This window comes from Rhipicephalus microplus, chromosome 6 (genome assembly GCF_043290135.1).
Source record: "Rhipicephalus microplus isolate Deutch F79 chromosome 6, USDA_Rmic, whole genome shotgun sequence".
Taxonomy (NCBI): domain Eukaryota; kingdom Metazoa; phylum Arthropoda; class Arachnida; order Ixodida; family Ixodidae; genus Rhipicephalus; species Rhipicephalus microplus.
This window is the reverse complement of record NC_134705.1, coordinates 74,147,170-74,160,019: the sequence shown is the minus strand read 5'-3', so window position 1 is coordinate 74,160,019 and position 12,850 is coordinate 74,147,170. Positions and strand designations below refer to the sequence as shown.

At 46.6% G+C, this 12,850-nt stretch overlaps 2 protein-coding genes across 2 annotated transcripts in view; one reads left to right on the top strand and one right to left on the bottom strand.

Annotated features, from left to right (window-relative positions):
* LOC142765893 (uncharacterized) overlaps positions 1-12,850 on the bottom strand; it is an 87,050-nt gene that overhangs the window by 73,523 nt on the left and 677 nt on the right. The window lies entirely within an intron of this gene.
* Positions 5,701-12,850, top strand: part of LOC142765312 (uncharacterized) — a 124,490-nt gene continuing 117,340 nt past the window's right edge. Inside the window, exons 1-2 of the mRNA XM_075866073.1 lie at positions 5,701-5,730; positions 6,969-6,998. The gene's annotated coding sequence lies outside the window, so the exon portion shown is untranslated. The remainder of the gene's footprint in view (positions 5,731-6,968; positions 6,999-12,850) is intronic.

Sequence of the window (12,850 nt, the reverse complement as noted above, 5' to 3'; positions counted from 1 at the left end):
AAGCGAAAAACACCACGGTCATGACCATGGTGCATTCGTGCCGGCTGAAGCGAGCTTCGTATACCTCTGATAGCATGGTTACTTCGTGTATGCACTTCCTCGCTTTTGCATCATGTGTACGCCCATATTTAACGCATTTAAGCATTACACAACGCACGTCGGAGTGGTTGGCTCGAACTCAATATCACGCGATGCTCGCTTGCAATTACATTGCCCGTTGCAGCACGCTGAAATAAATGAAACATCTTTTGCATGACGGCCGCATTTCGTTTTCATGAGCTTGCTACTTTTATGAAGCGAGGTGGAATTGAAAGAATTAGGAAGCTTGCCAGGTCCTTGACTTTCAGGAAATCGCGCCTCAATACCAACGAATGAGGAGGGCCTATTCCCGCTCGCTCGTGGACGTGCTATATGTGCACTACCCATTTATGGCACGCGCGGCGATGGGGGCGCTGGTAGCAGCGTTTTTCGCAGTGCTGCCTGGGCAGAGTCTGCCATTCATAGAAATAACTACGAATTTTAAACTAAGGAACTGACCTTCGAAATACAACACGTTGTTGGCAACAAATCTTGTGAGACCCAGGCACAATCGCAACGCTTCGTTTTCCAGCAGTACTAGGGGTCTCATTGTGTAAGCTGCACGGACGGAATACAAAACACATCAAAGTTTCAGGATAGGTCGCATATGCAGCCTATATATTGTTATTAGCGTATCTTTTCTTAACCCCGTTCTCAACCACCTCATGGCGCGTGTTGCCTTAGAGAGGGGAGTCATCAATGTCACTTCTCCAGCTTATTGTATCATTATAATAATGCCTAAATAATTAGGGGAATTCGCTTGCTTGCGTAATGAAATCATTACTATACATTAGCGAGATGTTGATAAACCGCATAAAGGAGAGCGCAAGGAGCGCACTTTTGTTATTGTTCACTGTCTTAAGAATGCTTTGAGCCATTCTAGCGTAGTGGGTGATTTTGTAGACTTTCGTATAATGATTGAAGATGGATAAAATCGTTATTGCTCATTATTAGTGATTGAAGATCATGACTCTTATTAAATTATTCGCGGATGACTGCGTGCTATATCGAGAAATAAACTCAACGGAGGACCATGTAGCTTTAAATAGTGCTTTACAAGATGTTTCCTGCTGGTGCCGTAAATGGCAGATGTCACTTAATGCAAACAAGTGTACAATTTTATCAGTAAGTCGAAAAAAAAACTAGGTCAAATTTTCTTTACACCATTAATGACATTCCCATAACTAGAGTAAGTCAGCATAAATATCTTGGAATTATTATAACTGAAGATCTAAGATGGGATGCACACATAAGTTACGTTACTTCAGCTGCACTACGCCGCTTGTTTACACTCAGATACCGGCTTCGCCAGGCCCCGCCTTCTCTAAAACTGCTTGCATACACTTCCCTTGTGCGATCATTACTGGAATACGGTAATATTATTTGGTCACCATTCACAAAACAGCAAATCACTAAACTGGAAGGAATACAAAGGAAAGCTATGAGGTTCATCTACAACAAGTACAGACATACAGATTCTCCGACTAAACTAATGAAAAAAGCTGGATTACTTACTCTAATGAATAGAACAAGGTTAGCACGTGCAAAATTCATACATGAATTAATACATGGTCATTTAAACATTGATGTATCCGCCTATCTTACGTTTGATCAAACTAGAAAAACACGCCAAAAACACCCAATGAGACACAAACTGCTTTAGGTACTCATTCTTTCCGTTAGCCACTAATGAATGGAATAAACTGGATCCGAGTATCTCCAGCACTACCGAATTAGCAAAATTTCTAACCCTTGTCGAAAATGAACTTTGTATTATGCAAACGGAATCACCTGGTTGATTTTAATATGGGTGTTCGTGTGAACAATGTACGAGCGAAGTATCATGTCATCATATTTTTTCTTTTTTCTTTAAGCAATCTTTAATACTGAATCCAGGTGAAGAGAAATCGCCCTGTTGATTCTTGAACATGTTTCTGTTTTTCAGTGTGTATAAATTTGCCCTTCCTTGAAATACTTCGCCATATTGTAGGGTAGTTTCTTATTGCTGTAATTTCTTGTTGTGTTTCTTGATGCAAATGCCAATATGTCAACCAATGTGTCAACCAAGTCGCTGCATTTATTTTCTTCTGACAACTTTTCTTTACACTAATGTTTTATGCCTTCTTTGATCTGAAATTGTTAAATGATCCGATTCTGTTAGTTTCATTCTGTACTTTATCGCGATGTATGTCTTTATTGTGTACGTATTCGAATTTTTATGTTCACGCCCTTCCTGCTAAAATCCCTGATGGGATTGGCAGTATGTCGAAATAAATAAATAAAAAGCTCGACCATCGACGCACATCTGTTGCGTAATCTTCTTGTTTTAGTACAAATGCTTGACTAGACGGATGATTTGATGGATGTCGCTACATTTACTTTGGTTACCATTTTGCCAGAAAAGCAAATCATTTGTCGCATGGCATACGCGACATTTGTCTGCTGTGTGCCAGAAAATTCTACATCTGAAAGCTCCCATAGAGACCTAATGTACAAAGGGTTCCCGCTAGGTGAGCTTAAACGATGATGATGAAAACGAAGTTTGCGCGCGGTGGTGGGTGGCCATGGCGGACGAACGTAAGCCAACGCTCCTATTCTCGCAAATATTGCAAATTCTCTCTGTGATATTAAGCAGCGTTCCGCGTTAGCTGAAAATATAAATATGCGACACAAGTATATTGATAGGTAGATAATACCAATATTCGTGTTTGCAGCACCGTAGTCACCCTTCCTGAAAAATTTCCATACCACTTGTTTAAAGCCTAATTCAAGACGCTGTTAAGGAAACCACGCACTCATCAACGCACATGCGATGCTAGCTAGGGGCAAGAATGCACAGTCACAGGTTAATTTGGTGATCATGTTAAGAACAATGGTGCGTCGCGTGGTTTAGGCATGTGCCAGCTCAGCGGGCTTAAGACATGAAAATAATTACGAGGAACATCTGCATCATGACCCACCATTACGTTTGATCGCAAATTGCACGACCATGTCTAGTCCGTGCTCGCGATTTTGCCTTTGTTAATAAAAACGAGCTATGTAAAAGTCTGATACTATTACGAAGTTCCTTACGTGTGACAAAGCTTCACTACATAATAGAACTTCACTACAGAATACAACTACATGGAACTTCACTACAGAATAGAACTACATTATAGAAAAAATTCGCGTGTTCGTGGCTTAAGCTCAGAACTCTGCCTCTCGCGTTTCCGAAGTTGAGCGCATCGTCACCCTAGTTACTGCCAGACACAGTTAACGCAGCGAAATTTACACAAAGAGGAACGTTGTTATCCGACACATGCCGAAGGCATAATAGATGTGAAGCAGCTATTTGAATAAACTGTGTAATGCTGTCTCTCTGTCCGCACCGCTTCCCTCGCCGCAGGTGTTGGAGCAGTGCCAATTTCCTCACGCGCTCCTAGTAGGTCGCGGTAACTTCTTTCTCCCTCACCTGCCGCGCGCTCGCCGCGTGTCAGCTCTCTTTTCACCCTCTCCACCACTCAAAACGCTCGAGCCCCTCCTCACGAGGGCACATTCTCTTGCCACCTCTCTCCATCTATCGGCGAGAAGAAGCTGCGAGTCGTGCGCGCGCTGCGCGCGCCTCGAGAATGTGGAGAGCGCGCCGCGATCGCGCCGACAGGTGGAACGCTGTCGCGGCATGCAACCTGCTAGTCTGCGAGTATCTTTCCTGGCTGTCGCCGGTATTGCGAGGGTTAGAGGAGCCGATAACATTCACGAATGGCGACGTCAACACCGACGAGGCACGAGCCAGAGAAAGCGAACGCAAGCGCCGGCACTGGAAGACCAGCGACTCCAACGAGGTGCGAATCGAGAACTCGCGATCACGTTCCACAATACAGACGGAGCGCGGTTAACACAGACGAGACGCGAGCCAAGGAAGCTGAAGGCAAGTGTCTTCAACGCGTCCCACCTCCCGTCTCCTTGCGTTTCAAACAAACTCTCGCGAGTAAACGCTACACTGAGTTTCACGTCAAATCGTTCTTCCAGCACCCTCGTCGACGCCCGTTTCAACTTGGTCAACGACGTGCGCAGCGCTTCTGCTTCGTATCCCATCAGGATTTCCTTCGGGGAGATAGTCCATAGTTTTGTTAGCAATATACTGCAGTAGCAACTGCCATTTCTCCAGTAATTAGGTGTAGTTGGTGTGCACTAATGATGTTATAAACTAGACAGCTACTCATTATTAAATGAAGTAAGCACGAGACTTATGTAGGAATGTTGAAACGACGTCCAACTATGCTATTTTCAGGAACACACTGGTTTCGTCCAGCTGATAAGATGAGCAGTGAAATAAAAAAATAACAACACGTGACTACCCTCCCATTCGTATATGGTGGGATTTTACACTCTTAATTAGGTCACTTTAGAAAACCTGACCTTCTTTTTTTGGTTTACAGGATATATAGCTAGAATTTCACCAAAACCTGAATAGCGTGTAGTCTTCATTTTGGTACCTTACAGTGATCATGTTTCAGGACGCTGCTCCCGGCCGCGCACTGCAATCTAGTCATGTGTTATTTTTTTTTCCATTTCACGGGTTGTCTCTATCAACGAAAAAAAAAGAGCGAGCACGGAATTAGTACGTTCTCGAAAACAGCGTACTTGAATGTAATTCGAACATGCCAAAATATGCCTCCTAAGCATTTTAATGACGAGATCAGTAAGTTCGTAAAGCTGGAAATATACTCATGATTGATTAACTGAAGCCAGTCAGAAAATATTACACCTTTGCCGAAATGACTCAGCAGCCAGCCACTGCTAGCCAACACGATGTCACATGAAAAGCTCATCAAACGAAATGGTCGCAACCCGTAAATAATACATCTTTCGCTGTTGCGGATCGTGAGTTCACAAAACGATTTAGTCCAAATGCGATCAGTTCTGCTTCCGTGGTTTCAGAGTGCATAGGGTTCATGTGCGGTTTCCGCGATGCTTTGGTGTATGTAATACAGTGTCTTCAGAAAATCTATCCCAGTCGCGAGTAGTTGCTTGTCGTGATAGAGCACAAGTGCCACCCGGCGTCAACATGGTTGCGTCAACGTCTAAGAGCGCTGTAGCCACCAAACACCAATTATATATCGATGTGTAATATAAATTCAACTACTTACCCGAAGACACATTTCTCCTTCCTGTGTTCTGACAATTCCTGTATCACAAAGATGTGTCACATTGTTTTTTTTTCATGACTCGTGATGACTCCGTCGACGCCGATGGACAATTTTCTGTTTGACGACGCCTGTAGGCACTGAAAAGCGCTAGGTTTTCTACCTGTGATGTACTACTTGGTAGACCTCAAACAGTGGAATATGCATACCGAACAGAGAATATTCCACTAACAGCGGTTGAAGGCGTCATTGGATAAGAACGTGCCCTTATCATCACGCCCCTCACAGTTTACCAACGAAACATTACACATAACGAAGCGTTAGTATTCAGAAGCATACGTTACCAATGTTTTGATATGTAACGCGAATTACTTGTCTCTGTTTCTTTCAGGAAAGAGCGGTAGCTCCAATGAAAGGAAGAGCAAGTGTAAGTAGAAATTTTCTAGAGGAATTTTGTTCAATATCGATCGTGTACTACAAATATTGTATTTTACAGCTACGGACAGCAGCTCCAACGAAAGGCAAAGTAAGTAGAAAACTTCCATACCTGTTTGTCCACAAAACTAAGTTATTTCAAAAGGAAAAAGTACTTGACCTTGGTCACATTAGTATTTGTGACTTGATTGCAGATAAATTTGCGGGGTGATTTGGCACGTTCTGTAAATTAACCTCACGGACACGCGTATAAACACTCATACGCGCAACTTTAGGCACATACACGTGAAGAGGCAGTCACTCGTGAACTGGAGGATGTACTGAAAGATGACATCACCGTCGCTGCTGTTTTCATCCACAATAACAAAAGTGCCTGACTTCCGTGCCAAAGTAGGCAATGTGTACCCACCTCCGCTTCTTAGTGTTCTGCTCTTACTTAAACAAGCCTGTGCACTCCATCAATCCAGATCTTTGAAAACAGTAGAAAAGAAGTGCGTGAGTCATTATGCTACAATAGATTGTCTATCCATGGTAGCATAATGTATGGCATATTCGTGGTAGCACTGAAGAACAAGGATAGTGAGTTTGCGAAGAAAAGCATAAAACCGAAACTACTGGCACAAGGGACGTTATGGTGCCAACCATGCTTCAATGTAAGTTGCATCAAACAACCTGGAGTGTTTCACGTTCCAAAAACATTATATGATTTATTTGCATCTGATATACATCCCATAACCGTGTGTCCTAGATCAAGACAATTTAGGCTGTTTGCTGTGTTATAATGTGCACTTATGTAATGACGTCGTCATCATGTAAAAAGGAAAGATCTTTGCTGCAGACGCTATTGTTGGGGATTCTGAGAGAGTCGGTAAATCAAGGTGGTTGTAACGTGCAGTGACTGTCACAGGCCAAATATTTACAAGTTCGTAGTATTTCAGCGGCAGTGTTCCTCTGGGTTTAGCCATAACCGACGCTGGACTTTGTGCTCTCTTTAACTTGAGCTCGGTTAATTCTCTCACCGAGAAGCACTAGAAAGGCCAAGTGGGAGTCATCTCTAGCTTGACAAAGTCCTTTGAGCTTCAACAAATACCTCGAAAATAATGCCTCTTAATTAAGTGAAAACTTATGAAGTAGGGCCTCGTTGGCCACCTGGTCCACATTGTATGAAAACGACTGAGAATATTTAAGAAGCACAAACAAGACAGTTACCCGGCGTCATTGCTTTGTGAAAATTTTGTGTTAACGTGAGTTAAACTTGCCTTGTTTAGACAGGCTGTTTAAATATTGTTATGTTTATTACTGTGGGCGTCGTTTTTTTTATCAATTCAGGAAGACAAAGTGGATCCGATGAAGTGGAAGGTAAGGGAATTAACTGTTAAAGTTTTTTTGCACCTAATGTCTTTCGTCATCTCAAATGTCGAGTGGTTGCAGCAATATTTAGCGGCACAGAAAAATTATAGAAAGACGAAGACACAGCTCACTAACAAGTGGCGTTTTATTGAAACTTTCTTCAGAATATTTAGGTGCGGAAATCCCGAGATGTAAACTGGTAGACAAAGGTTGGAAAAGGTAAACAAAATTAAAAAAGTGCTGGCCATTAGTGGTAAAACTAGCCAAATTCTTTCCGTGACAGCGCAGCTTACTGAGCACTAATATGCGCTTCATATAATTATCGTGAAAGCTTTTGTGCTTACACGAGCGTCCATATGCCTGTTTTTGGCAATCACTACTGTGGTGTCAAAAAGTGCGTGGCACACAGAAGTCGGACAATTGGCTGAGAGGGGGCCTGTTGTAGCGCATGTCTGAGGATTGTTTGAATGTTAATTTGCTTTATCGTTCACGCAGCGTCCTATCATTTTTGTGTACGAAGACCCACAGGACAGTGGTATGTTGTATACTACGCCTTGCTCTCATGGCACGTAGTTCTTCCTGTGCTTAACTACACATCATGTCTCCACCTTGTAGTTGGTGACGTGTTGGCGATTCGTACGTCCTTTCAGTGGAGAAAATAAACAACTTCCATATGTCTTAACATTTATCAGCCTTCCTAAGGTTTATCAGTCGTTTTCCACACATCTCACCGGAGCGATAAGCGAGTGCTCGTTGCTTCAGGCAGTGAAAGGGAAGAGAAAAGCCAATGAAACTGAGTATCAGGACTCACTGCGTCTATTACAGATTATTCAATATTGTCGCGGGTTATAAATTACAGGGGGTTTATTTAAAAACACGGACAGTGGAACTTGTAGAGACGCTCTCAGAGAAGGCCGCTAAGATTGTCGTCTTCTTCACTCGCCTGCGCTGCGCCTCTCGAGCAAAACCGCGTTCTTCGTTGTCGTTGCTATCTCGCCGCTAAATGCAGCTATGCACGCGGCATTACCCTCCCGCCAGAATGAGCGTCGTCCCGATGCTCAACAGGTAGAGATGCAGCCAGCGGGTGTTTACATCACTGAGAGTGGTATAGTTTCATGCGGACCACGTGCACTGTCTCAGGCAGATGCTGGTGACGTTTCGAACAGGAGGAGGCGTCGGGCACGACTTCGTACGTCATGTCACTAAGACGGCGCAAAACCTTGTAGGGTCCGAACTATCGGCGTAGGAGTTTCTCTGAGAGGCCTTTTCGTCGTACAGGAAACCAAACCCAGACTCCATCTCCTGGTTGATAAATGACGAATCAATGGCGAAGGTCGTACCGTTGGGTGTCAAGTTGGTGCTGGTTCATTATTCTGACGCGGGCAAGCTGCCTTGCTTCCTCGCCGCACTCAGTGAAGTCTGCTGCGTCTGTCTCTGAATCATTGCAATCGTAAGGCAGAATGGCGTCAGGCATTGTCGTAACTTCTCTGCCATGAATTAGCGCGAACGGCGTCATTTTTGTTGTTTCCTGGCGCGCCGTATTATACGCGAATGTGATGTACGACAATATTCGGTCCCAATGCTTGTGTTCCACGTCGACGTACATGCGAAGCATATCAGTGATTGTCCTGTTAAGTCGTTCTGTAAGCCCATTCGTTTGTGGGTGGTAAGCAGTCGTCTTTCTATGCGCTGTGCCACTGGGCGTAAGTACAGTGCGCAAAAGCTCGGCTGTAAACGCGGTGCCTTTGTCTGTTATGACGACAGCTGGAGCACCATGTCTCAGGACAATGTTCTCAATGAAGAACTGGGCCGCTTCAGCTGCAGTGCCACTCGCGATTGCCTTGGTCTCCGCGTATCGGGTGAGGTAGTGCGTCGTCACTATAACCCATTTGTTGCCGCTGTCCGATGTTGGGAATGGGCCCAGCAGATGCATTCCGATTTGAGAAAACGGCGTTTCTAGCACGGGCACAGGATGTAATAGCCCAGCAGGTTTGACAGGTGGTACCTTGCGCCGCTGACAGTCAATGCATGTTCGGACGTAATTTTTAACCTCTGCTGCGATTCTTGGCCAGTAATATTTTTCTTTGATGCGTGTCAGTGCTCCTGTGAAACCAAGGTGGCCCGCAGTGGCTTCGTCATGGCAGGCTTGTCAAATTTCGCTGCGGAGAGCTCCAGGAACTACCAGCACATAGCTTCTACCTGTTGATGAAAAGTTCTTTTTGTACAGACAGGATGACGATAAGTTCTTCGAAAACACTCTTGGTGCATTGGCGGCTCGCCCGTTCAAGAATTCTATAAGCGAGTTGAGCTCCCGATCATCTTGTTGTTGCCGAGAAATAATAGCTGCATCAACAACTCCTAAAAAACCTGGGAAATCATCATCCTTTATAGCTGGTGATTCAATCGGTGACCTTGACAAACAGTCGGCGTCTAAATGTTGCCTTCCGGACTTGTAAACCACGGCCATGTGGTTGGAGCCGTAAGCTCCATCGTGCTAAACGTCCGGATGGGTCTTTTATGTTGGTCAACCAACAAAGAGAGTGATGGTCGCTTACGACTTGGAAGGCGCGGCCATATAAGTACGGGCGGAACTTCGCAACTGCCCAAACGACGGCCAGACACTCCTTCTCCGTTGTTGAGTAGTTGAACTCGGCACGTGTCAACGTTCTGCTAGCGTAGGTGACCACTCTCTCCATACCATTTGGGCATTGGACAAGAACAGCCCCTAGGCCCACGTTGCTGGCGTCTTTATGGATGGCTGTTGGTACATCCTCGTCGAAGTGAGCGAGGACAGGTGGAGTTTGTAGACGCTGTCGCAGCTCGTTGAACGAAGCTTCTTGCTCTTCACCCCATACACATGTAATGTCTTGCTTTGTAAGGCGGGTGAGTGGAGAGGCGATGTGTGCAAAGCCTGCTATAAATAGCCGGTAGTAGGCGCAGAGACCCAGAAAACGCTTGACCGCTTTCTTATCAACAGGCCTTACGAACTTTGCGACGGCTACTGTTTTATCTGGGTGAGGCTTCACACCTTCGCGACTGATCACGTGTCCCAGGAACTGAAGTTCTTCGAAGACGAAGTGGCATTTTTCCGGTTTAAGTCCAGCGGACCGTATGGCTTGAAGGACTGACAGTAGCCGCTTTAGATGCTCTTCAAACGTGGCCGAAAAAACGATCACGTCATCGAGGTACACAAGGCATATTTTCCATTTCAGGCCGGACAGAATGGTATCCATTAGTCTCTGAAACGTGGCTGGGGCTGAGCATAGACCGAACTGGAGGACTTTGAATTTATAAAGCCCGTCTGACGTCACGAAGGTGGTCTTTTTTCGGTCGCGCTCATCTACTTCTATTTGCCAGTATCCACTTTTAAGGTCCATTGACGAGAAGTAGTGCGCATGCCGTAGCCTGTCCGAAAAGTCACGATCCGTGGTAATGGATAAACATCTTTTTTTGTAACAAGGTTCAGCTTACGATAATCGATGCAGAAACGCAAGCTGCCATCTTTCTTTTTCACGAGTACCACTGGCGATGCCCAAGGACTCTTTGATGGTTGGATTACATCGTCCTCTAGCATCTTCTTGACTCTCTGCTGGATTACCTCACGTTCTTTCTGAGCGATGCGATATGGGTTCTGTCGGATCGGTCTTGCTGTGTCTTCCGTAATGATGCGATGCTTAGTCAGAGGCGTTCGACCCACTCATGATGTCGATGAGAAGCAGTCCTTGAACTGGTCGAGCAGCTCCATAAGACGGCATCTTTCAGTCGGTGTAAGACTTGGACCGATATCAACTGCTGGTGTATGTGGAGGTGATTGAGCTGTGGCTTCCCCTTGCATTAGAAGACAGTCGTGAGAGTAGTCGAGCTCTTCGAGGTACGCCACAGCCGTGCCTTTACCGATGTGCCGGCGCTCATTCGTGAAGTTGGTCAGAAACACGTCTGCGCGCCCATCCACTAAGCTGACGATGCCGCGAGCGATGGCGATGCCTTGGAAACAAGACTACATGACAGTGCTGGCACGCAGACGTCGTCGTCAACCACACGTAACACCCTGGGTTCTTGGTCTGGATCTTGGGTCACAGACTTGTCCGCGGCAAATGTGATCACACCATCACGTATGTTGACCACAGCACCGTACTCTCTTAAGAAATCCATTCCCAGTATCATAGGTTTGCAGCACTCCGGTAGGATCAGAAATGTGGCTACAAAAGCCACATTCTGAATCATGAGTCTTGCTGTACATTTTCCGGTGAGAGTCATTATCTGGCCTCCAGCATTTCGGATATAAGCGCCCGTCCATTCCATCCTGACTTTCTTAAGTTCGTGTGCCAATCGTTCACTCATTATGGAGAAGTCTGCACCCGTATCGACTAAGGCCGTGACTTCAACGCCGTCAATCGTCACAGCGAGGCCGGCAGTCACAGTTTTCTCGGCGGAGTCTTCATCGTCATCTCTCACGTGTTTCAGCAGCAGTGGGGGATTTTGGGCAATTCAACGGCTGTAAACCTTCCCCCCAAAGGTCGCTGCTTTCAGTTTCCGCGCCATGGGCTGGGAGACCGACCTCTGATGGCGTCAGCAAAACTACGGCGCCTTAGTGAACCAAAGCGAGCCGGGGATGGTGAGCGCGTCCGGAAGGTAGAAGAGCCTTCCCGTCTGCCAGCCTGGTCGTCGTCTATGGGGGCATGGCTTTCGTCGAACTGTCCGCGCGTAGCTGTAGGTGTACTACCGCGGTATTCAGCTCGGCGATGTGGGCACAAACGGTAAATGTGCCCTGGCTCTCCACAGTTGTAGCAGAGTGGTGGGCGTTGCGCAGTGCGCCATATGTCGGTCTTCCGCATATAGGGTCGCCTGACCGAATTTTGCTGAGCCCAGGCTGCCACAGGATACGGTTCGAGGTACTGCGGCGCTGGCATGGGCGTGGGTCGACGAACAGCGTCTGCAGAGCTGTATCCGTTCGGCTGGTAGGATACTTCTGGAGCCAATGAACGACGCACAGCGTCCGCATAGGTCCACGGGTTTGGACGGTGCGGTGGAGCGGAATACTGCTGAGGAGAGGCAAACGCTTGTCGAAGTTCATGGCGAACGACTTCAGCGACGGAGGCTACCGTGGACTCCTGCTGCGGGGGCGCCTGTGACTGCAAAGTGTATTTTGCGTTCTCCTTCGCGATCTCCTCACACACGATCTGTCTAATCAGGTGGCGTAGAGAAAACTCGTCGTTTGCGGTAAGTGCGGCGGCGCCTGCAGCTGCGCCGGTGGCCGGGCGTTCAGACTTTCGGTACCGTTGCTGCAGCGCACGCTCTATTGCGGTGGCCTCCCAGGTGAACTTGTCCACTGTTGCCGGCGGATTGCGCACAAGACCAACAAACAGCTGCTCTTTGACGCCCCTCATGAGATGGCTTAGCTTTCGAGCCTCGGGCATGTTGGGGTCCGCGCGGTGGCACAGACGCACCATATCCTCAGCAAACATGGTGACGCTTTCATGCAGCTGTTGGGTGCGTCCTTCAAGAAGGCGTTGTGCGTTTTCGCGTCGGTCCGCGTCACCGAAGGTGTCAAGAAACCGACGACAAAACTCCTCCCATGTCGTCAATGTTGCCTCCCGGTTTATAAACCACGTCTTCGCGCCGTCTTCAAGGGCGAAGTATACGTGGAAGAGCTTTCCCTCGAGGCTCCAGTAGTTCGATTTAGCTACCCGTTCAAACTGCTCAAGCCAGTCTTGCGCATCTTCGTTCGGCCAGCCATGAAATGGTTCAGGAATGCGCATATTCTGGACCGTCACCTGTGCAGGACTCCTTTCCATTTCTTGAGTAGGGGTGGCTGTCGAAAGTGTTGCTCCCTTTAAAAGGCTGAATTCCGGTTGGAGACC